This window comes from Narcine bancroftii, chromosome 5 (genome assembly GCF_036971445.1).
Source record: "Narcine bancroftii isolate sNarBan1 chromosome 5, sNarBan1.hap1, whole genome shotgun sequence".
Classification (NCBI taxonomy): Eukaryota; Metazoa; Chordata; class Chondrichthyes; order Torpediniformes; family Narcinidae; genus Narcine; species Narcine bancroftii.
The window spans coordinates 58,290,224-58,317,381 of record NC_091473.1 but is presented as its reverse complement, the minus strand read 5'-3'; the positions used below and the strand labels follow the sequence as shown (position 1 = coordinate 58,317,381).

Genomic DNA, 27,158 nt, shown 5'->3' with positions numbered 1-27,158 from the left:
CATGCAGACACCCAGAGAATGTATAAACTCCTTACAGACAGCCCAGGTTTCGAACCCCGGTCCCAATCGTTGGCGCTGTAAGAGCGATGCTCTGACCACTACACTAACCATGCTGCCACGGCCCATCTCTCACAAAACCTGGGACAGGTTAAACTCAGCATATGACAGCACTTGGTGCCCTCATTCTTTGGTCCCACATACATCCTGAAGCAGCCACACAAGAAAGTAGTCATTAGGATGAGTGCCACATTGGGTGTGAGCTTGCCCCACTGCTGGCAAAATAAACATACTGACACTTCAGGCCCATTCCTTTTTGGATCCCCAGATGAATCGGCAGACTGCTCTGCTGACTTCCAAGGGGGAGGTGAAAGGCATGGGCCACACCTACACCAGTACAGCACCTCGCTCTTGATGAGAGGCTCTCCTCTGTTATTGAGAGGGAGCATCACACCCACAGATCCAATTTCTGATGGACTTTACCTATCCGCTCCGACCAATAGTTTTAACCCTCCTGCAGTGGTGTTGCCTGTCAGCTAACTGACCCAGCATCACTGCAGCAGTGAAAGAGTTCAGAGCTGGTCTTCACCATCCATGTGAAACCTCCTCTGGTTCAAGGGTCTAGCCTTCCACCAGTCTTGTTGCAGGCACTATGTGTGAGAAGTGATTTGGTTTGAAGATTTTAAAGGCAAGTGCAAAGCTATTGTGGATAAATAATTATGGTTTGGAACGATGAGATAGATATAATGGGAAATGTGCTGCAAAGAGAAATAGTTACTTCTCTTTGAAATGGAAATCTTTATTTTCATTCATTTGGGAATATCAGCATTCTTCAATTGTCATAGCTAATTTTAGCTGAGAGGTTAATGGATTTTCTCCAGTATTTGCACCACTACACAATTATTAAGTGATGAGTTTCAGGATCTTTCAATTTATATATCCATGGTTATTATGTCATTAGTGTGAGATGGTTAGTATAGCGGTTGGCACAACCCCTATTACAGTATCACTCACCCAGCACTGCCTGCAAGGAGTTTGTACGATGTCCCTGTAATTGTGTGGGTTTCACCTGGGTGCTCCGGTCACCTCCTACATTCCAAAGACATACAGGGTTAGAAGGTTGATTGATCACTTGGGTTTATTGGGCGGAACAGACTAGTGGACCAGAAGTCTGTGCAGTATCTCTAAGTTAAATTTTAAAAGTTACAGGATATTTAGTTAGCCAATTTAAATTTTTCATCAGAAAAGTAGCATTTTACAGATGTGTTACATTGGCACAGCTGATAGAGCTGATGTCCTGCTGCTCAAGTGGTCCAGGTTCATTTCTGACCTTGGATGATGTATGTGTGAATGTGTGTACATTCTCCTTGTGTCTGCATTGGGTTCATCTGAGTGCTCTGGTTTCCTTCCAGTCCCAAAGCTGTACGGGTGGGAAGGTGAATTTCAGGTGAGTGGTAGACTCTGGAGACTGTTGAGGGAAATGGAGGGCAGAGAAAATAGACAGTGAAAGATTCTTGTGAATGGGTGTTTGATGGTCAGTGCAGACATGATGGGCTGAAAGGCTTGTTTCTGTGCTGTATGACTCCATGTCTCTTATCCTCTGGCAGATAACTTTTAAAAGTTAGTGTTCTGAATTCCTGACCAGCAATTACCCTGTAAAATATCTTTTTTTAATTTATTAAACTTTATTTATTTGAAGAATCATTAGTAGTAATACAAAATACATTCCATAAAGAAAATTTAATATGAATATTTTTTTTTTATATTTAAAAATTTTAAAAAACAAAAAGAAAGAAAAAAATTAAATCAAATCCCCCCCACCCCATCAGCCAGCTCTGTTAAGGAGAGCTAAAAATAAATAAACAGAAACTAAAAGCATATAATAAATAAAAATATATCTCAATGCATATATTCCAAATACGGTAACCACTTATTAACTAAAAAAGAATAATTGTCATGCAGATTATATGTCATTTTTTCCATAACAATACAAGCTTTCAATTATGCCATCGCATTATATTAATCACTATATTATCTTTCCATGTACTTGCTACACATTTTTGAGCTACAGACAATGCTAAATATATAAATGCAATTTGAAATTTATCCAACCCTAATCCCCTTAAAGGAATCATATAACCCATTAAAAAAAATAGATGGATCTAATAGTAACTTAAAATTATATAATTTTTCCAAAATTAACTTAATTTCATCCCAGAATGGTTGTACATGCACACAAGACCAAAGAGCATGTAAAAAAAGTTCCAGTACATACACCACATCTAAAACAAGAATCTGAATTACTAAAACCATATTTTTTCAATTTCTCTGGGGTTAAATAAACTGATGTAGAAAATTATAATTAACCATTCTATACCGCACATTCGTCAATTTAGTAACACTATCAAGACACATATCTACCCAGTAATCTTCAGGAAAAACAAAAGCTAAATCATTTTCCCATTGAACTTCTCCCATTCCAACTTATCCATATTGTCTTGTAATACTTGATACATAACAGAAATATAACCCCTTTTTGGTATAGAAGAAATCAAAGACTTGAATTCTGACAATACAGGTAGAATCATCTCTCTACCATATATATTTTTCACCAAAGATCGAAGTTGATCAAATAAAGAGTTTTCAGCAATATCAAAACGCTCTTTCAATTGATTGAAAGAAAGAAACTGTCCAACTAGAAAACAATCCTGTAATGTTTTTATACCCTTAGGTTCCCAATTCCTTAAATGACTATTAAACATTAAAAAAGAAATAAGCTGATTATTATATAATGGATTTAAAAATGACAATTTATCTTTTGATCCTAATTTTTTTAATCCATAGTTTTAATAGATGTTTTAATATCGGCACATTATATTCTCTCAACAAATTTACATTCCATCAAAATATAAATTGATAGACCTCAACTTCAGAAATACAAACCATCTCAAATTTAGCCCAACTCAAGGGATGGTCCAAATCCATCAATCTACTAATAAATTTCAACTGGGTTGCTTCATAATAATTTTGAAAATTAGGTAATTGAAGCCCACCTACCGCATACTTCCAAATAAGTTCATATAATGCGACCCATGGTAATTTACCTTTCCATAAAAATTCTCTCATAACTTTATTTAAATCCTGAAAGAAACTCTTTGAAAGAGAACACGGTATTGATTGAAATAAATATTGAATACGAGGAAAAATATTCAACTTAATACAGTTAACTCTTTCTTTTTCAATCTTTTTATTATTATTATAATTTATAAACACATACAGTTCAAAGAGATATAAAAAATACATAGTAAGTAATGAATTAATACAGAGATATTAAGCAATAATATTACAGAATAAAAATATATCATAAAAAAAATTTTTAGATCAGTTTAGGGTGTGAACTATCTCTAAAAAAAAAGATATAATTAATAACAATATATGAAAAAAGAGAAAAAAACCCCAAAAAAGAAGAAAAAACAAATCTGAATTAAAAAAAACTTAAAAAAAAAACCTACAGATATAGCTAAACCACGCCGATCACTCCGATCTCATCTTACAGCCCAATTATCATACATAATCATAGAAAGAAAACGGAGCCAGATCAACTCACCACAAATGAAAATATTGAATAAATGGTCGCCAGGTTAACTCAAACTTAGAAGGGGATTCATAGACAGAGTTTCTAATTTTCTCTAAATTTAAACATAGTATAGTTTGGGTAAACCATTGGAAAACAGTGGGAGGATTAACCTCTTTCCAATTCAATAGTATAGATCTTCTAGCCATTAGTGTAAGAAAAGCAATCATATGATCCGCAGGAAGAGATAAATAAGTCAAATCTATCATAGGTAATCCAAAAATTGCAGTAATGGGATGTGGTTGTAAATCAATATTCAAAACAGTAGATATAATGGAAAAAATTTCCTTCCAATAATTCTGTAAAGAGGGCCAGGACCAAAACATATGTGTAAGGGAAGCTATTTCCAATTGACATTTATCACATATAGGATCGATATGAGAATAAAAGCGATGGAGTTTATCTTTAGACATATGAGCTCTATGAACAACTTTAAACTGTATTAGTGAATGTTTTGCACATAGAGAAGAAGAGTTTACCAGTCACAGAATTTTATTCCAATTTTCATTAGAAATATGAAGGTTGAGTTCTCTTTCCCAATCATTTTTAAACTTTTCAAAAGTCCCAGAATTTATTTTTGTAATTATATTATATAATTTAGATATCACACCTTTTGGAGGGAATTTTGAATATAGTATATCCTCTAAAACAGTCGTAGTCTCCCGATTGGGAAAAGAGGGTAAAGTCGAAACTAAGAAACTCCTAATCTGCAAATATCGAAAGAAATGAGATCGAGGTAAATCATATTTCATGGATAATTGTTCAAATGACATGAAAGAGTTATCCAAGAATAAATCTGAAAAGCATGTTATACCTTTAACTTTCCAGAGTAAATAAGCTTGATCAATTAGAGAGGGATGAAAAAGGAAATTTAGTACAATAGGAGTTTCCAAGATAAAATGACTTAGGCCAAAAAAATCTCCGGAATCGAAACCATATACGTAGTGTATGTTTAGCCATTGGATTATCAATTTGTTTATATAATTTAGTAAGAGTAAAAGGGAGAGCAGCTCCCAAAATAGAGCTAATTGAAAAATTTTGTATCGGTTTAATTTCTAAATTTACCCAATGGGGATTTAGAGATAATTCTGAATAATTCAACCAATACCTTAAGTAACTAATATTAATTGCCCAGTAATAAATTCTAAAGTTGGGTAATGCCAACCCTCCCTCTAGTTTAGATTTCTGTAAATATTTTTTCCCCAATCTAGGATTCTTGTTTTGCCAGATATACGAGGACAATTTAGAATCGACCTTATCAAAAATGATTTAGGAACAAAAATAGGTATAGCTTGGAATATATATAAAAATTTAGGTAAGATCATCATCTTAATAGCATTAATTCGGCCTATCATGGATAGGGATAATGGTGACCAATTGGTAAGTAAACTGCCAATCAGGTCCAATAGAGGGAAAAAATTAGTCCTAAACAAATCTTTATGTTTTTTAGTAATCTTAATCCCTAAATATATAAAATGGTCTCTAGCTATTTTAAAAGGTAAACTATCATAAATAGGAACCCATCCATTAAAAGGGAATAATTCACTTTTATTTAAGTTCAGTTTATATCCCGAAAAATTACTAAATTGGGCTAATAAAGATAAAACTGCAGGAATAGAATTTTCAGGATTGGAAATATATAACAATAAATCATCTGCATATAGTGATACTTTATGAATATCCCTGCAACGAATAATACCAGTAATATTGGGTGCTTCTCTGATAGCAATTGCCAAAGGTTCTAAAGCTAAGTTAAATAATAAAGGGCTAAGGGGGCACCCTTGCCTGGTGCCCCGAAATAATCGAAAATATGGCGATCTTTGGGTATTAGTAAAAAACCAAGGCAACTGGGGAATTATAAAGAAGTTTAATCCAAGACATAAATATCGGACTAAAATTAAATTTTTCAAGAACTGTAAATAAATAAGGACATTCTACTCTATCGAAGGCCTTCTCAGCATCTAGTGAAATAACACATTCTGAAGACTTATGTGAAGGAGTGTAAATAATATTCATCAATCTTCTAATATTAAAGGAGGAATAACGATTTTTAATGAATCCAGTCTGGTCTTCAGAGATAATATATGGTAATATCTTCTCTAGCCTTGTCGCTAGAATTTTAGAGAAGATCTTAAAATCAACATTCAACAAAGAAATAGGTCTATAAGAAGAACATTCGGTCGGGTCTTTATTTTTTTTCAAAATTAGAGAAATCGTAGCTCTGTAAAATGATTGTGGTAGTTTACCCAATGTGATAGATTCATCAAACATCTTAATCAGCCAGGGAGAGAGAGTAGAAGAAAAAGCTTTATAAAATTCCACAGAATATCCATCGGGACCTGGTGCTTTCCCCGAGTTCAGTGAGAAAATAGTATTATTGATCTCCGAATCTGTAATGGGTTTACTTAATTCTAAGTTATCTTGAAGTAATACTTTTGGGAGTTTCAAATGTTCTAAAAAATTAAACATATTACTAAGGTCTTGAGGGGATTCTGTACTATATAAGGATGTATAAAAATTTTGGAAAGATTGATTTATCTCTTCCTGGTTAGCAGTCAGTTCTCCATTCTGTTTGCGAATCTCCACAATTTGGCGTCTAGCTGAAATATTCTTCAGATGATTAGCCAACAGTTTACCCGATTTCTCACTATGCACATAAAAATCAGATTTAGATCTAATTAGCTGGTTTTCAATCGAAGATGTAAGAAACAAATTATATTCCATCTGCAGTTCAATTCTTTGTTTGTAAAGTTCTTCAGTAGGATCAGTCACTTATTTCTTATCAATGTCTTTAATCTTCTCAACCAATAGATGAATCTTGTTTTTGATGCATTTCTTCAAAGCTACTGAGTAAGAAATAATTTGACTACGAATATAAGCCTTGAATGTATCCCACAATATTCCATAAGAAATTTCCGTAGTGTAATTTGTTGAAAAGAAAAAGTTAATTTGTTCTTTCATAAATTTAACAAAGTCTAAATCTTGCAATAATGTAACATCAAAACGCCAGTGCTTAATAGTAGAAACAGAGTCTTTGAATTTAAGAGAGAGTTGTAATGGAGAGTGATCTGAAATGGCTATAATGTCATACTTACAAGCAGTTACAAGTGGAATAAAACATGAATCAATAAAAAAGTGATCAATTCTCGAGTATGAATGGTATACATGAGAAAAAAAGGAAAACTCTTTATCTGTCGGGTGAATAAATCTCCAAATATCAACAGCTCCAGAGTTAGTAAGGAAAGAGTTAATATATGTAGCCGATTTATTCGGTAGGAGCTGTGAAGGTTTCGACCTATCTAGCAGGGGATTCAGACAACAGTTAGAATCCCCACCCATTATTAAATGATATTCATTTAGATTGGGTAAAATAGTAAACAAAGATCTAAAAAACTCAGGGTGATCTACATTCGGGGCATAAACATTAACCATGACAACCTTAATATTGAATAATAACCCAGTAACCAATAAGAATCTGCTGTTAGGGTCTACAGTGATGTCATGTTGAACAAATGTAATAGAGGGATCAATAAAAATAGATACACCTCGAGTCTTAGAGCATGAGTTGGCATGAAATTGTGGGCCTTTCCAAGATTTACAAAAATGCAGATTATCCTCCTTCCTCACATGAGTCTCCTGTAAAAAAATAATCTGTGCTTTCAGTCTCTGGAATACTTTAAAGACCTTCCTCCTTTTAAACATGTCTCCAGGTGGCGCTCATGGAGTGAACACGTTTTGGTTTTTGCTCCATAAAATATACTATTTTTAACCTGTATCCACCTTTGAACTAACTTCACAGAAGTCAGAAAGATCTTTATTATTTCTCTAATTATACTTGAGTCTGAAAATTTTGAAGAAATGACTGAAGGAAAAGTTACACGAGCTAAAACCCGGGCAGAAGAAGGTGACGGCCGAGAGAAGAAACAACCAGACATTAAACTAAGTGAGATGACCTTCACTGACTTTTTAAAATTCTTTCGTGATGAATTCAAAGATGTTTGTCGCAAAAAAGACCTAGCTGAACTTCGTACAGCTTTAATTGCCTCAGAAGCTGAAACCAAAAAACAAAAATTGCAGCTCTTCAAACTGAAGTTCAACAAAAAGAGATTAGACTGACTGAGGTCGAACAGAAACTTTCCAAAGCAATTAAACAGCTAGAAGCGCTCCAGCTGAAAAGCATTGATTCAGAGAACCGTTCCAGAAGACAAAATATTCGTTTGGTTGGAATTCCTGAAGGCATTGAGAAAGGAGATCTCCTGACGTTTTTTGCTGAGCTTTTAAAAGAAGCATACCCATCCGAATTCCCTGCTGATCCACCGCAACTCGATAGAGTACATCGTATCTGGAACCGAAATGCTGAAGCTTCCAAACCCAGAGTGGTGATGGTCCGTATGCATTACGTGAGTACAAAGGATAGATTGATTCGTACAGCCAGAAGACTTGGAAATGTGACTGTTCGTGGCTTTAGTCTAAGAGCCTATGAAGATTTTAGTCCGGAGGTAGTACGGGCTCGAAGACTGTTTAAAGATCTGATGTCCGAATGTTTTGAGAAGAAACTGAAACCTGCGCTCCTGTATCCTGCGAGGCTCAGGATCTCTCCGGAGAACCAAGCTCGTCAAATATTCGACTCCGTGTCTGCAGCACGGAACTACCTGTCGGCTAATTTCCCGTCTAGCGCGACCTCTCAGCCCGAGTGACCGATAAAAAATGCGGTAGATATCGGTCTTTTTCAGGTTAATAGTCAGATTCTGATTTCTGACCATTCGAAAAGTAATAGATCATTATAGCTCTAATTATCCTGTTCATCTTTAACACATTTTTATATATTTTCTTTCTCCTCTGTGAGAATTTTTTTTTTAAATATATAAGTGTATGTTTAATTTTATATTAATCTATACTAATAATATGATTATATTCTTTACTATTTTATTTCTGAGTTACTGAAAATGGCGATTTTTTATCTTTTGTTTATTAAAATTTTTCATGGTTTTTTTTACATTCGCCATTTTCTCTGTCTTTCTTCATAAAGTAATTTTAAAATGATTTAACTCTTTATGACTTTGTTTTATCAGCAGGTACTACACAATTACGATTTTTCTTTTATTTCTTTTTAAATATTTTTCTTTCAATATTTAGCATTTGATTTTAGCTTGAGTTATCCTTTTTATAAGTTTAGGTGGTGGATCTTATCTTAATATTAGGAGCTGCCGTCTGAAGACATGGGGGTAGGTTTAGTATTATCTCTTCTTTTTTCTCTGATCACTCGCTGGTCGGATGGGGGGCTTTGTGGGTGGGGGGGTGGGTTTTGTTTTTCTTTCAGGGGTTTTTATGTTTCATTTTCTTTCGTTTTTTTCTTGATTTTTCTTTTAGAACTACAGATATGGCTGACACGTCGTCATTTCCGGTCCTTCCTTATATCTTAATTCTTCTTCCGGGCGCATGGGTCCCTGCTTTGGTTAACCCTTTATATACTGGAGGGTTGACCTAAGTAATGGATCAAAACATTAATTTTGTCTCTTGGAATGCTAATGGTCTAATACAGTTAACTCAACCAATTAAAGTTAACTGAAGATCTTTCCCCTTAATTAAATCAGCTTTAATCTTTTTTAATAATGGAACATAATTTAACTTGTATAAAGATTGATTCTCAGCATTTACAATTATTCCTAAATATTTAATTTTATCAGCCTATTTCAGTTTTATAATATTTTTATACTCAGAATAATCTTCTTCTCTGACTGGCAAAATTTCATTCTTATCCCAGGTAAATTTATATCCAGATAATGTTCCATATTGTAACAAACATTCCCGTAAATGTAGCAATGATCGTTCTGGGTTTGTTAAATATATCAAAACATCATCTGCAAATAAATTAATCTTATACTCTTCATCCAGAACCCTCATCCCTCTTATCTGTTCATTCTGCCTTATTGTTTGAGCTAATGGTTCAATAGCCAATGCAAACAGAGCTGGTGACAATGGACAACCTTGTCGAGTTGAACGCGTCAATTTAAACGATGATGAATCTTGACCATTTGTCACCATCCTAGCAGTCGGGTTCATATATAAAGCTTTGGTTGGGAATTTTATTGGTCTGGTTAAACCAGGGGTGTCAAACTCAAATTCACGGAGGGCCAAAATTAAAAATTTGGACTAAGTCGAGGGCCGAACTAAATATTTATTGAAAATTTTCAACAACATCTGCATGTTTTCTCTTCTTTCAACATATGTAATGTTAAACTTTTTCTTATTAAAATAAATGTTTAATAATAGTTTTGGATAAACTCTTTCCAGAAGCATTAACAAATGAGAAATAAAATATTCAATAAATAATATTTCTCTATAGAGGATTTGTCAAATGTTGCTAGTGTGCTGTCAAATAGTAAAATCTGAGGGCTATTGAGAATGTGGGAGAATAACATGATTCCTGAAACAATCAAATGGGTGACTGATTGTGGGCATGAACTCTAGCAGGGTAATTTGCCATGCCCTTTTTCCATTGGTACAGATATCCTTTGATTTACACACTTTTCAAGTTTTATGCCTAATGAGCTTGTATCCAGGTGCAGGACCATTTTTAACCAGGAATATATTTATCACTGTGACATGAAACTATTGGAAGATTGTTTTATCCTGAGATTAAAGTTCATAATCCTTACTCAGGCTTGTGTGCGGGAGGGCGGGGTTTGCGGGCGATCGGGTTGGACAACGACAGTGCGGGGGCATCGGCTCTCGCTGCAGGGCGGCATCTGGGCGGATCAGCGGCCCCGTCACCGTGAGTCGCGGGTCGGCCTGTGGCAGGGAGGGGGAGTGGGCAATGGTCCTGGCGAGGTCAGGCCCCCCCTGAGTTTCTGCCGGACCCCCCCTTTACCTGCTGAGTTTCTCCCGGACCCCCTTTGACCTGCTGAGTTTCTGCCGGACCCCCCTTGACCTGCTGAGTTTCTCCCGGATTCCCCTTTGACCTGCTGAGTTTCTCACGGACCCCCCTTGACCTGCTGAGTTTCTCCCGGACCTCCCTTGACCTGCTGAGTTTCTCCCGGACCCCCCTGATCTGCTGAGTTTCTCCCAGACCCCCTCCCCTTGACCTTCTGAGTTTCTCCTGGACCCCTCCCCCTTGACCTGCTGAGTTTCTCTCGGACCCCTTTTTGACCTGCTGAGTTTCTCCTGGATCCCCCTTTGACCTGCTGAGTTTCTCCCAGATCCCCCTTTGACCTACTGAGTTTCTCCCGGACCCCCCTTGACCTGCTGAGTTTCTCCCGGACCCCCCTTAACCTGCTGAGTTTCTCCTGGATCCCCTTTTCTTTCCATGCCGGTGTCCCAGGACCTTTCCAGGGCAGTCTCTGCGCTCAGGACCGCGCTGGGATCCCGGTCAGCGGTGGAGGAGCAGGTGAGCGAGGCTAATCCTGATCCAGCCCACGCCACTCCCGAGATTGGCGGGGGGTTCCACCCTACCTGCCCGACCAGCCTCACTCTCCACGTTTACTCCGGGCACCCGCCGCTGGTCCGGTGGGAAGGCACAGAGCGGCTGTCGGCTGGCGCCCCCATCGCCCGGCGGGAAGCCCCAATCTTCCCTCCGGCGTCCCGACTCCATCTGCAGCTCCAAGAAATGCTGTGCCACTGGGGTTCTGGGTGCTGGGAAGCGGCCTTGGCTTCCCCTGACACCGGTCAGGCCGCGTTGCAGTGGGGGGGTGGGTGGGGGGACACGACAGCGTGTTTATAAAACCACCCACCACTACTTTTCAAGGAGCAGGATTTTTTTCTCCCTCTCTCACCCTGGGACACAGCGATTACTGTGCATGCGCTATACTGGCGCGGCGGCCAGCAGGCCACCTCTAATACATTTTTGATATGATCTTGCAGGCCAAATATAATTATATCGCGGGCCAAATTTGGCCCGCAGGCCAGAGTTTGACATGTGTGGGTTAAACCAATAAAAAAGGGCCAAATTTAAACTACTCTAATACTTTAAATAAAAAATCCCATTCGACCCTAACAAAGGCTTTTTCCGCTGTCGATATGCATTGACGAAACTAATCAACCAAAGAATATTATCTGAAGCATTTCTATTTTTAATAAAACCTGTTTGATCAAGATGTATCAGTTTAGGTAAATACTTAGCAAGTCGATTTTCTAAGACTTTTACTATAATTTTATAATCAACATTCAATAAAGAAATAGATCTATAGGAAGACACTTTCAATGGATATCTATCTTTTTTTGGGATTACAGTAATTAAAGCACTAGAGCAAGATTATGGTAACTCATGCTGTTCAGTCACTTGTTGTACTACCTCCTCAAACACCGAAGATAAATCTTCATAAAAAGTTTTATAAAATTTCACCGAAAACCCATCATCACCTGGTGACTTCCCATTGGGCATTTCCAACATAGACGCCTTAATCTCTAATTCTGTAAATGGAGCTTCCAGATCCATAACATCCTCCTCTTCTAATGAAGATAACGTTAACTTAGATAAATAAGAATCAATAGAACCACTATCCTGTTTCCGCACAAAAGTGTATATTTTTTTTAATAAAATGATTAAAACTGGTCATTAATTTCCTGAGGTTTATAGGTAACTGTTGAATTCTTTTTTACAGCATTAATAAACCATGAAATCTGTTTCTTCTTTAACTGTCATGCAAGTACCTTATGTACCCTCTCACCCTACTCATAATAATGCTGCTTAGATTGATTAATTAAACATTCAAATTGATAAGTCTGCAACATATTATAACTCAATTTCAATTTAGTCAAAGGCACTTTTTTTAAAAATCTTCTGTCAATTCCTTCTGAAATTCCTTCTCCAATTCATCAATTTGCTTTTCTAATTCTACATATTTTGCCATGTACTGCTTCTTAACTTTACTGGTATAGCTAATAATCTGTCCTCTTAAATAAGCTTTTAACACATCCCATAATACAAAACAACTTTTTACTGAATTAGCATTTTCAAAAAAAAATGTAATCTGTTCTTTAACAAAGATAATGAACTCTGTTTTTTTCAACAACATTGTGTTAAATCTTCATCTATAAGATGAATGTACCACTTCTGAACTTACATAAGAAAAAAATAATAAAGAATGATCTGAAATAACCCTGCTTTTATAGTCTGCCTGTAATACCCTTCCTTGTAAATGTGCCGATACTAAAAAAAATCTATTCCAGAAAATGAATAATGTCAAGATGAATAAAAAGAGAAATCCTTCTATGTAGGATTGACCCTTCTCTAAATATCCACCAAATTTAAATCCTTCATCAAGGCCCCAATTTGTATCGCCATCTTTGATTTCTTTATACTTTTTGGGGGAATCTATCCAACAAAGGGTCCAAGACACAATTAAAATCTCCCCCAACTAAAATATTTTCATTAGCTTGATTTAATAACAAAAAAACACCTGAAATAAAACACTCATTGTCCACGTTAGGTGCCTAAACATTAAGCAAAGTCCAAGATTTATTAAAAAATTTACAATTCACCTTTAAAACCCTTCCAGCATTCCTTTCCATAGTTTGCAACTCAAAAGACAAATTCTTATGAATTAAAATTACTACACCACTTGCCTTAGAATTAAATGAAGAAAAAAACACATGCCCAATTTCATTTTCTTGATATAAGACAAAATTCTCTTTCATTTAATTGGATTATTTAACCCCTGAACATTAAAAGTTGCAAATTTCAAATTAGACATCCTTATAAACTAACAATATAATCACTTACTACAAAATATTTCTCCCCTTCTATTAAATAAAAACCACTCTCCCTCCCCTAAATATTTATTAAAAGAAAGTATATAAAAAAACTTTTAATTATTCCCCCCACCCAAAAAAAACTACCCAAAGGTAGTAACATCCTAAAAAACTGGGTGTGGTAAACCCCACTAGTGGCAGATGACTATCAAAGATTTCAGTGCTATCCACCCCCCCCAGCCAGAAATACATCATTCACATTAATACTGTAAATATATGCAACCCAATGACTCAATTCCCAATGATTGTTCCAGATCTTCAATGTCAATAAAACTTTGTGTTAAAACCTCTTTCTTTCCACTTTTTCCCATTTTTTCCATTTTTCCCAATCTTCCAATTCTGCCCATTTAAATTTCAATTTGCCCTCTTTTTAGGCGAAGGTGGCGAAACTCTTCCATGTCCTCGTAAATCCGGTAATGAATTAGCAAAAATTAATGCATCTTGGTCATTCTCAAAAAATGGAGATTGAAAGATACCATAAAATACTTTTAACTCAGCAGGATACTGAAAAGCAAATTTATAACCTTTCCGTCACAGCACTTCTTTAGCCGAATTAAATTCCCGTCATCACCTAATAATTTCTTGACTCAAATCTGCTAAAAAAATACTCTATTATTTTGAATCATTATTGGAGATTGACTTTGTCGTGGCTTCTGTACCGCCCACCATAATATAATTTCTCTGTCTTGATAGTTCAGGCACCGAACTAAGACCACTTGTGGTGGCTGTCCCAGTAACGGTTTATTTCGTAATGCTCTATGTGCTCTCTCCAATACTAAACCTTCCGAAAAAAACTCTTTGCCCAACACCTCGGGAATCCAACTCTTTAAAAATTTTATTGGATCAGACCCACAATTTTCACATTGTTTCTCCGACTTTGATTTTCCAATGAATCAATTTTTTTCAGTAAGTATTTCTTCTGGATTAGGGTTGTGATTAGGGATTAAGATCCACAAACTAATCTTCCACTTTCTCTATTTTTTCCTTATTACGTACAACTTGAATTTTACATTCAGAAAAAGCTGTTTCAATTTTTTTTAAATTTTCTTGCACTGTATCCTCTGATTTAGTACATTTACTGACATCCCTCTTAACTGTAGATATATCTTCAGACATATTAGATATTTTAGTTGTCACATCCAAAAATCCTTGAGCCATTTGTTTAGACATATGGACCATATGATAGGCTATCCCTTCCTAGACTGTACAAACAGACTCCATTCCAGGTTCCAGTTCTACATTTTGAGGCCTACCTTCTCTAGACATCACCTCCAATTGTTCCTGTGAACTGCTCATTAAAGGTCAGTCTTCCTGTTCTTCCAATGTTGACGGGCCCTTCCCGGTGCGGCTGCAGGTCTGCACATGCCCGAGGGCCCACACACGGTCCAGTAACTCATGGACCCTTGCAGCACTGCGCATGCCTGACAAGGCCAGGGACTGCGCAGAGGCAGCTACCTACGCCATTCTGCGTGTCCCCGGCTCACCCAACGGTAGTCCGTGCTCAAGAGCTCTTCTCTCAGCTGGGTCACACATGTGTCCGACATCACAAATGTGTGAATCAACGCCGGCCGAGCTCATCAACATGCCGGCACCATCTTGTGGAGACAAGGTCAGCGCCGGTGTAATACTCAGCCTGACAGGAGTTCTCTGTGCCTTGAAGTTTCCAAATGATAATTCCGTGGCTTCAGCTGAACAGGTAGGCCTCAATTCTTCAGCACTTTTAAAAGGTAATTTCTTCTGTAACTGAGCTTTTGTTTTTTTAACATTAGTCACCATTATGACCCACTAATGTTCCCAAAAATAAAGATACAACTTTTAATCACTTAGATAAACTTTAAAGACGGGTGCTTAAAAAACTGGCTGAGGAGGGGTGGGATCGCACGTCTGCCCTCGATGCCATCTTGCCACTCCCCCCTGTAAAATATCTAAAGAGGTGTGGTGATGAGTGTTCAGGTAACAGATTTGAAAGGCTCAAGATTTATAACACATGCTCTTCAGAACTTATTTACGTGAGAAACAAATATGAAACAAGAAACAGCACTCCTACAAACAAACCAAATCTCACTCATATTCAGTTTACCTCAGCTACAATTACCGATGGAAGTTATCTAGAATTACTGGTGGTTAAAACAAATATTGCCTGATACTGCTCCTCCCATGTACAGCACAGCACACAGATGAAAGAAGTTAAATCTATATCTAATTAAACTGGGTGAACTCTGGTGATTCACCCAGCTGCACACCATAATTGAGTACCCTACCCCTTACAATGGCTCCTCTAGCACTGTACACAGATCACAGCCTTGAGTGGCTCAGGATAACTGAGAGAGAAATTAGCACATTGCTGCCTTTTGTACTCTGGGGGCCAGAGGCCAGCCTAGGTTATTAATTTACATGACTTCAGTGAGGAGGGTGACCATTCAGAAGGTGGCTTAGTCTGGGGTATTGAATCACGTGACTTCAGGCTACTTTTTGTCGACTACAGCTCAATTTTCAACCCCATCATACCCTCAGTACTGGTTAACAAGCCTCAAAACCTGGATATCTGCACTTCCCTCTCAATCTGGATCCTTTACTTCCTCATCGGAAGACCGCAGTCAGCACAAATAGAAAGCACCTTTTCTTCCTCACTGACAATCAACACAGGTGCACCTCAAGGACACTGCTCCACTTGCTCTACATCAATCACTGTGTGGCTAGGCCTTAATTCAAATGCCATCTACAAATTTGCCGATGACACCATGGTCATTGGTAGAATCACAGGTGACAATGAGGAAGCGTACAGGAGTGAGATAGATCAGCTGGTTGAGTGGTGTCACAGCAACCACTTTATGCTCAATGTTAGCAAAACTTAGGAAATGGTTCTGGACTTCAGGAGGGAGAAATATGGAGAACACAAACCAATCCTAATTGAGGGGTCAGCAGTAGAAAGTGTTGAGACATTCAAATTCCTGGATGTCAACATCCCTGAAGTTCTATCCTTCGGCATCCATGTCGACGCAATCATGAAGAAGGCTCATCAATGGGTGTATTTCATGAGGAGTTTATGTCATCAAAGACTCTTGAAAATTGCTTTAGTGGAGAGCATTCTGACTTCTTGTATCACTGTCTGCTCTGGAGGTACCAGTACACAGGACAAGAAAAAACTCCAGAGAGTTGTCAACTCAGCCAGTGCTATCATGAGCATCAATCTTCACTCCATTGAGGACATCTGCAAGAAGCGGAGACTTAAGAAAGCAGCCTCTGCCCTCAATGGCCCTCAATGCCCAGGCCATGCCCTCTTCACACTGCTACCGTCAGGAAGGAGGGACAGGAGCCTGTAGACAAAACACCCAAAAGTTCAAAAACAGCTTCTTCCCCTCTGCCATCAGATTTCCGAATGAACAATGGACCACAGCCACTACCTCACTTTCTCTTAATTAACTTATTTTTAAAAATGTACTTTAAGAAATATTTGCACCCAAAATGCTGTTGCAAAACAACAACTTTTGTGAGATGTTCTCGACAATAAATTCTGATTCTAAAGATTCAAAAGGATGATTGATCCAAAGGCAGGTCTGGTTTTGATTGACATGGGGAGATTACCTTCGACTTAGTTATGACTGTCTGCCTGTCCCGCATCGGACTTGTCAGCCACAAACGAGCCTGCAGCTGACGTGGACTTTTTACCCCCTCCATAAATCTTCGTCCGCGAAGCCAAGCCAAAGAAGAGTTATGACCAGTGAGATGACCCTCTGTGTTTCAACAGGTAAAGTGAATATGTTGGAAATAAAAAAGAGGAAGGACAAGGAAAGGGCATTTTATGGATTATTCTGCAATAGCTTCTTATCATCATCAAATCATTCTGCAACTGGGAAAAAAAGCAATAGATAACTCTAGTACAATTACAATAAACAATACTGACATTCTTGACTTCAGTTCTACTTCAACAAATATTAAGGCTGATCCATTTAGAATTTAATGCCTGAGAAAATCTAGTGGCAGACAACGCCATTGAAAAGGCTGTGGTTGGAAGGAAGTTATCAGCTAATCTGCACGATGATTACCAGTGTAATATACACCACTGTTGAATTCATGATAAACCATAGAGCTAATGGAGTTTCTTGTTGTACAGGATCACAATATATTATTAGTGCAAAAAATAAAATATAAATCCTTACTAGCTTTGTAGGTCATGATGGAAAATATAACTGCATTTATCGGGGAAGTTAGAGGCAGAATCTGGATGCCCAGCAACTTTCTTGACAGGAATTTTCAGCTGCTGATAGATAACGGAAATGGCTGCGGTCTTGATACTTTCAAATCATTCAGCAAAAACCTTCACTTATTGGGTATTCGCTCATGTGCAGAAATTAGTCCACAATGGTGCTTCTTTTACCTCATGATACAAGGTGAATGATATTTGACAGTGGTGATATCATAGCTATGCCCAAGGGGGCAGTGATGTGCAACCATTGCCGAACCTCAGAGATGGAAGGTGAGGGTGTAGAAGAAAGCGTATGGATGCTGAACCTTGACAAAGGTCACCCAAATATGAGTTGGCAAGGGTCAGAAAAAATCTGCAGGTAGTCTCTGCCTCATTTTTGCTTCAAAACTCACAAGAGGTCTGCTGGTTTTGTTAATGTTGTTGGTTAGAAGATGGTGGGAGACTTCCAACTCCTATTATTTGTAAATTGTTTACTTTTATAAAATTTGGTTATCTTTTTTGCTCCTCCTCATTTACCTTTCTAGAATATCTGCGATGGACCAGCTGAGTGAGCGGACAGAATAATTATATCAACCCTAACCTGCTCATCACTGGCTTCCAAAACCACTGTTCCAAGCTGTGAGATGGGGAGAGGTTATTAAGTTTAAAGGGAAACATTTTCAAGGATGTGCTCATTGTTTTCTTTTGAGGAAATGCAACACCCTCATTGATTCCTGGGTATCCCTGGCCAATAACCACTCAATGTGGAGAAGGAGATTTGACAAAAAGTGGGGTCTCCCTTTCTCCTATTGATGACATTTAATGAGAGTGTTACCGGAAAAAGACTCAAGGAATAATAGAAGACCTTTTCCATCCAGCATACTGATTTACATGGAAGATGACAGTGTTACATGGAACATTACAGCACAGTGCAGGCCCTTTGTCCCATGATGCGGAGCCTATCTAGATAAACCTACACCACAACAATCTAATCCTTCACTACCTCACACCCTTAAACCTCTATTTTTGTTATATCCCTGTGCTTGTCTAAGAATCTTTTGAATGTACCTATTGCACCAGCATCCACCATTATGCCCAGCAATGCTGTCAAGTCCAAGTTCAAGTTTATTATCATCTGATTGTACGTGTACAACCTGATGAAAAAGCATCCCTCCAGACCAAGGTGCACACACAAAAACACACACAATACACAGCACAAAATGATCATGCAAACAAACAAAATACAATACAAGTCTACTTCGGATAAACAAATTTTCGGAAAACTGGTCATTTTTTTTAAAACAGCCCAGTGGCAACAGCAAATCACTTGTATCAATGTTTAAACAACAACAAACAGCAAGGTAAGGCTTTTTAAGTATTAAAATAATGTATAATTCTCACCAGAAAAAATGCTATCCACCACCAATCACTAACACCTCTCCAACCGAAGCACTGCTCATGCCAGGAGCCTGAGGGTCCAGCTCCTTCCCGGGAGTTTGAGGTTCCTGCTGCTGCTGGGAGCCTGAGGTCCCCATTACTGCTGCCGGGTGCCCGAGGTCTGTTGCTGCCGTCGCCAGGAGCCTGACGTCCTGGTCAGTTCAATCTGAAAAAATTTTGGATTTCTGATATATTTCAGATATCCTCATTTATCCGAATTTTTTTTTTAATTGGAGAATCCAATTTTGGAGAATCAGAGTTGTACTGTAAATAATTGTTATTATTATATTATTATATACAGGTGTATATGGATGAGAGGAAGATGGAGGGTTATGGGCATTGTGCAGGGAGGTGGGATTAGAAAGGGGTGTTTGGTTCGGTGCGGACTAGAAGGGCCTAATGGCCTGTTTCCGTGCTGTAATTGTTATTATTATTATTATTATTATCTATAAATATTTGGCATGATTTGTATAGATACTGTTCATCAATCTCATAGCCAGTAGGAAGAAGCTATTACCTAGCCTGACAGTCCTGATGCTCTTGTACTTACTTCTTGATGGTAATGGGTTAAAGATACTGTGTGCTAAATGGAAAGGGTCTCCTTCTATTATTCCTTGAGTCTTATTCTGGCAACACTCACAGTAAATGTCATCAATAGAGGAAAGGAAAACCCAATTATCTGTTTTGGCTGGTTTAATGATCTTTTGTGTAGACTTATTCTGATGCACCCATAGCTCTCTGTGTAAAAAAAATATTTCTGGAGTCTTCCCTAAACTTTCCCCCACTCACATTGGGGTATTTGCTGCTTTTGCCCCAGGAAAATGTTAAGAAGACTCTCGAGGCCATGCATCGGGAGCACACAAAGTAGTGGGAGGAGTGAACCAATTTGGAAACTACCCATCAGAATTGTTTCAATTGATTACAGGAACTCAGACCAGCTCTCACTCTAGCAAAAAGAAAAAAAAATGACAATAGTATATATGTAAAACTATCAAACATTTTGAGAAAGTTAAATTAAAAGAAACTATCCTATGGCTAAAAGGTCCATAATCAGAGGGCAAGATTTAAAGAATCGAGCATATGAAGCTCTACTTTATACAATAATGCATTAGAACCTGTAACATACCTGTAATAGTATGGATTGAGTATGCTAATGGGCTTGGGCTGGCCTGCCCCCTAATGACACTCTTACCTGGACTCCTCCCCTGGGACCCAGTCCATAAAGTTGGGCCACCTCTCCCTTCCCTGCATTTCCCTAGTTTGGATCCGGGCCAGCTCAAGTCTTCTGTGCAATAAAGCCTATCGTTCCCCTCATTCTTTGTCATTGCAATTATTGGGTCAACTGATAGTTCCCAACAATTTATTGCATAGGAAATTTAATGTCCCCGGTAGTGGAGAAGTTGCTGCACCCCGATCAGCTAGAAGTGGATCCCCAAGTCCCGGGTGCATTGGAACTCTTCAAGCAGTGGGTCAACTACTTTAACAACTTCCTGGAGGTCACTGCTGGAGTGGTCGATTCGGATGAGAAGAGGCTGAAAGTCCTACAGACAAGAGTCAGCCAGAGGGCTTTCCAGGCCATCAGAAGCTGCATGACTTACACAGAGGCAATGGCTGAGTTACGGGCACTATACAAGTCCAAGATCAATGAGGTTGACTCCCGTTACCTCCTGCCATCCAGAAAACAGCAGCCTCATGAGTTGGTGGAAGAGTTTGTTCGAGCCCTGATCACACTGGGAAAAGACAGTTTCGGGAACCCCATGGTCTCTGTGCTGGGGGCCCAGTGCATGGAAGACCTGGTTCAGGACGCTTGCGTGTCGGGGTTGAGGTCGGATTATAACTGACAACCTCTCCTCAAGGAGGATCAACTCCCACTGAAATGGGCAATCCAACTGGCCAGAACCTTAGACTCGGCCCAGCACCACGTGAAGTCGATCATGGGCAGAAGTGGGCCTACCCAGTACGCGCCACCACAAGGGCCGCCATCCTGGGAGTCAGCGTCGGGGATGGCTGACCCAACTGTGGCTGCAGAAGCACTGGGATCGTTGAGATACAACTTCTGCGCGCAGGCAAGACATCCGTGACTAGTGGTCAGCATGGACAGGTTAGGCTATAGAGCCCAATTCCATGTTGTCAAACTCTATAAATCAATGTAAATCTTTTATGCAGATTCAATGGTAGCTATCAAAGGAAAATTGCAGAAATATCTGAAGGAAAAAAACACATCATGAATGTAGGAAAAGGGCCATCTAGATTTCTCCTCGAAAGATCATGGCAGTCAAGATAGTCCAGGTGACTTCTTTCCGTGAAGTGTTGATATATAAAGATGGGCCAATTGGCATGCTAAGAGAGAGCTGCAGTGAGCCTTAACACACACTGGGTGCAAATATTGCATAGTAAATTCTTCATTTTCACATAATTCAAGGGTCCAGGAAGGCAGAGGGTCCCTCTGAAGACAAACAGTCTGTCACCATTTAAAAATGACTCTGCTTTTCTATTTATTTCTACCGACTTTGTGATATCCCATCTGCCATTCATGGAGAGGAGGTATGAGATGTTGGAGAAAACAAGGAGAGCCATTTTTGTTCTTCTGGTTTCTATGCTTGGACAGTTTGACTCAAGTAGAAAAATGGAATGCACAAGGGTTGTGAACTGTGAGTGTATCTATTTTCTAACTCTCTGACATTCCAAGGCAGTTCTCTCCTCATCCTGGTGCATTCTCACTTTTGAAACTTCAATTGACTTCTGTGGTTTTTATTCAGAAAATAACCAATGTAATTTTGTCCAAATAAAGGGCCCATTCCACCCTGGCCACACTCTTCTCCCCTCTCCTGTCCACCAAATGATACAAGTGTTTGAAAATGTGTGTTAGACAGCTTCTTCCCCGCTGTTTTTGTGCTTTTGAACAGCCTTCTCATACTTTAAGGACAATCTCTTGATCTCACAAACCCATCTTATTACAACCCTTTCATTTATTTATCTGAGTTTTCTTGTAACAGTAGCCTGCACTTTTGTCCTATCTTGTTCTATTTATGTTTGGGTTGATTTCTGGATGACACATAAACATAGTGTTTCACTGTATCTCCACAATTGCGATCACACCAAACAATTCAATTCAAAAAGACTCCTTTATTGTTAAGCCAAAATGATTCAATAAAGCATGTGGGGAGCAACAAAATAAAAATGTAAGATTCTTCTCCTTTACTGAGAGAGAGTGCAGAGAAGGTTCACGAGAATGTTGACAAGATTTCAAGGTTTGAGTTACAGGGAAAGGTTGTGCAGACTGGGGCTTTTTTCTCTGGAGCGTAGAAGATTGAGAGGGGACTTGATAGAGGTGTTTAAGATTTTAAAAGGGACAGACAGAGTAAACGTGGATAGGCTTTTTCAATTAAGAAAGGGGGAGATTCAAACTAGAGGACATGGTTTAAGATTGAAGGGGGAAAATTATAAGGGGAACATGAGGGGAAATTTCTTTACGCAGAGGGTGGTGGGGATGTGGAATGAGCTTCCGGCAGACGTGGTCGAGGCGGGATCATTGGTTACATTTAAGGAAAGACTGGATCGTTACATGGATAGAAGGGGACTAGAGGGGTATGGACTGGGTGCTGGTCAGTGGGACTAGGAGGGTGGGGATTTGCTAAGGCATGAACTAGTAGGCCGAACTGGCCTGTTCTGTGCTGTAAGTGGTTATATGGTTATATGGTTATAATTGAGTTAAATTAACAACCTGTATTATTATATGGTTATATAATACTGAATTTGAATTTCTCATTTGCTGTGGTGAAATTTGAACAAATTGATCCATCATCCAGAAACTACCTTGCAATCATAACCCAATATGAATTTAAACAGATTTTCACCCACCATTACTATCTACCAGCCCTGAGTGGTTTCTAGTTCTGAGTGCAAAATAGACTTAAGTGAAAGTGGCAACAAGACAGGCAGAACTTCATGAGGCATCCAACATTTGCAAACCGTGGAGCTCACTGTTGGCACTAGTGTTTGGAGTTGATATCATTCATAACTTGCGTATACACAGAGTGCTGATCCATTGTTGATGGGAATCCCCAGGGTCACCCGAGATAGAGTGAACATAAACACAGAAGTTGTAAATCATTTGAATGTTCTCTCAGTATTTTTTTTTGCCAGAGAATCGACAATGGATTTTCAGCCTGTCAGGATTTGCAATGTTGGGATTTGGACTGGACAATATCCTGAAGCAAGGCCTTAATCACAGCATTCCATATTTACAGTTAGCTCCTGACAATGTGTATGTAGCTATACCACAGCATTTATTCTATCAAATGTCACCATGCTTGATATAACAAACCAGGAAGAAGTGCAGTGATGTATTAATGCCTCTTAAATCATTTAAACAGCCAGATGGTGAAAATGCTGAAGTTAAATATTATATAACTGTTCCATTTATGTTCATTTGAGAGAAGTTTTGCTGGTGAATTTTTCAAAAGACCTTCTTAAGATTTTTGATGATTCTTCTGGACACTCAAGTAACAAAGCAGTTTACACCTACATTCAGAAGATATTGACACTACAAAAGTTCAATCTTATAAGGATTAAATGACATTTGGACCACAAAGATCAGGCCATGATCATCTTTTTGTTTGAATTTTAAGTTTATTTAGCACAAAGCGCTATTCTACAAACAGATAAACAAGTTATCTCCAGCATTACATACAGGAGTGTATGAAGCACAATTTACAAATTATTTGATTGCAATGAAAAGAAAGATTAATTAGCACCAAGCAAAGGAAGCATGATAGCACTATTATGTGGTTCATTCAGAAATTGCAGGGAAGAAACTATCTTCAAGCATCTTGATGCCTGCTTTTAAACTCTGATGAAGGGAAGAAGAGGGTGTTAGGTTGTGATGGGACTTTCATTGTGTTGGCTGCCTTTAATAGGGAGTGGGAGGGACACATGGTCAATGGAGTGGAAGGAAGTTTGTGTTCTGTTCTGAGCTGCATTCATAAACTTCTAAACCTTCTACCCATCTTGAGAAGAGCAGATCCTATACCATGCAGTGGATATTATGATGCATCCAGCAAGTTTGCATTCAATGGTTCACCTGTAGAAATTGTTAAGGGACAAGTCGCATATACCAAATTTCCTTAGTCTTCTAAGTGTGCTTCAGTGACCATCAGGTCAATGTACTTGTTCCAGGTCAGTTCATTGCAGATACATTATTCCTAAAAACTTGAAGCTATCTACTTTTTCATCTTTGGTGCCATTAGTGTAGACAGAGTGTGGACTATCTCTCTCCTGGAGTCAATGATCGTCTTCTTAATTTTATCAACGCTCAGACACATGGAATTGTGACCCTTACCCAAAACAACAGCAGCTAATATCTACAAGATAATGCCAGAATACTGCAGTGAGTTCTGCAAAGATAGTTTCTAGCTGACAGATGAGATATCCTGTGCTCAGAGTCATTTCAGAATCAGAATCAGGATTTATTGTCATGAACAAGTCATGAAATTTGGGGTTTTGCGGCAGGATCACGGAGCAAACATTCATATTATAAACTATTTTACAGCATTACTATAAAAAGTAGTGCACAAAAAATAAGGCAGTGTCCTTGATTCATTGATGATTCAGGAATCTGATGGCAGCGGGGAAGAAGATGTCCTTGTGCCGTTAAGTGCTCATCTTTAGTCTCCTATACCTTTTTCTTGATGGTAATAGAGTGAAGAGGGCGTGGTCTGGGTGGTGGGAGTCTTTGAGGGTAGAGGCTGCTTTCTTAAAACATCACCTCAAGTAGATGGTCTCGATGAAGTCGAGTTTGGTGCCTATGATGTTGCAGGCCAAGTTAACAAATCTCTGGATTTTATTCTTGCCCTGAGAGTTGGCACCTCCATACCAGGTAGTGATTCAACCAGCCAGAATGGTCTCCATGGTATACCTGTAGAAGTTTATGACATCTCAAATCTCCTCAGACACATCACAAAGTATAGCCACTGGTGAGCCTTCTTTGTGATTGCATCAACATGGAGGCTCCACAACAGATCCTTGGAGATGTTAACACCCAGGAATTTGAACTTCTCCACTACTGAGCCCTCGACGAGGACTGGGTCATGTTCCCCTGACTTCCTCCTGAAGTCCACAATCATCTCCTTGGTTTTGCTGATGTTAAGTGCAAATTGTTGTTACACCATTCAACGAGCTAGAGCAATATCCCTCCTGTACGCTTCCTCATTGCCGTCTGTGATTCTGCTGACAACTGTGGTGACATCTGCAAACTTGTAGATCACATTGGAATTGTGCCTGGCCACACAGTCATGGGTGTATAAAGAGTAGAGCAGTGGGCTAAGCACTCATCCTTGGGGTGCACCTGTGTGATAATCAGTGAGGAGGAGACGTTGTTTCCAATTCATGCTGACTGTGTCTCAGCTGTAATTTCTGTCTACAGAACTACTTTGAGTGTCAGCGAGACATCCCCTTCTGTTTTGTCAACTGTCAAATCTATTGAATTATGGGGAATGATGTAGAACTTTTTAAACTAGAGACATGTTTTTATACAGTGGTACAATAAGGTAAAATGCGTAGTGTTTAATACAATTAAATACACAAACTATCAAAATTCAATTTTACATAGTCAACGGAAATTGTTTCTTTATCTTCCTTTCACCTCTGTGTGGATCAGTATGACAAGACCATCTACAAATCCAGTGACGATACCACGTTAGTGGGTTGTATAAAAAGGGTTGATGAGCATACAGAAGAGAGATTGAAAACCTGGCCAAATGGTGCATTAATCATGCATAACAACAATTTCGCACTCAATATCACCAAAACCAGGGAGCTGATTGTTAACTTCAGGAAGGGAAAACCAGTTGTGAATGATCCAGTGATCATTGGGGGATCAGAGTTGGAGAGGGTGGGCCAACTTAAATTGTTGGGAGTCACTATCTCAGAGGATCTTTTCTGGAGCCAACATACTAACAGCATCGTGAAGAAAGCACGTCAGCACTTCTACTTCCTCAAGAGTTTGTGGAGGTTTAGTATGACTCCAGAAACCCGGACAAATTTTTACAGATACGTGGTGGAAAGTCTGCTGACCAGCTGCATCATGGTCCATTATGGGGGACACCAATACCCCTGAGCATAAAAACCCTACAAAAGGTAGCGGACACAGCCCAGGACCTCACAGGCAAAACTTTCTCGCCATCGAGAACATCGGAGGGCAATGCCGTCGGAGAGCAGCAATCATCAAAGATCAACATTGCCCAGCACATGCTCTGTTCTTGCTGCTACCATCAGGAAAGAGATATAGGTGCCACAAGATTCACACCGCCACTTCAGGAATACCTGCTACCACTCCACCATCAGATTCCTCAGCAATAAACTTTATCAGGGACCCATTTAAGGACTTTATAGTTTGTCTTTTTGTCCTCTCTGTATAGCAGAGTCAGTTGCTTATTTTATTTGTGTACATGTATATGCTGTGTACAGTTTTTTTTTTGCATTATCATTGAGAGGTAATTCTGCCTCGCCCACAGGAAAAATAATCTCAGGGCTGTTTGTGATGTTATGTATGTACTCTGACAATAAATCTGCAATTGATTTATTTTTCACCATTCACATAAATTGGGTTCACTCAACAGATCAATTTCCCAGGTTAAATGTTGGGTTTCAAAAGAAAATCCAAGGACATATTTCACAATCAAAATCCTACAAATTCTGGAAATCTGAAATAAAAGCAGATACTGAACCAGACAGCCAGGATCTATGGAGAGAGAAATGGAGGTAAAGTTCCAGAATAATAATGGCCATTCATCAGATCACAAACCACTTGTAAACCACCAGTGATTTTTTTCAATAGCAAGTACATGTATGAAAGAAGCAGAACTTAGCCCTTGGACAGGACTTCCAAACTTTCACTAAGATTCACGGATGGAAAACAGTGGTTTTGACTTTGTCATCTTTCTCAGTTGTCAGAACCATAATGAACATACATGATGTCAGAAATAAAACTTCTCACACATGAGTCTCTTTAAAACTGATGACACGACAAGCTTTATTTACAAGTCTGCAGAGTTGGACTCAACTGGCTTCTCACCAGTTAAGCCCCGATACATACAGTGCATTGATTTTTATACCCTTGTTGTTTGCCCTTCCCCTACTTATTAATACTGTTTT

At 38.7% G+C, this 27,158-nt stretch overlaps 1 long non-coding RNA gene across 5 annotated transcripts in view; it reads left to right on the top strand.

The window, feature by feature from the left end:
* LOC138763416 (uncharacterized) overlaps positions 1-27,158 on the top strand; it is a 115,448-nt gene that overhangs the window by 63,543 nt on the left and 24,747 nt on the right. The gene's annotated exons all lie outside the window — the stretch shown is intronic.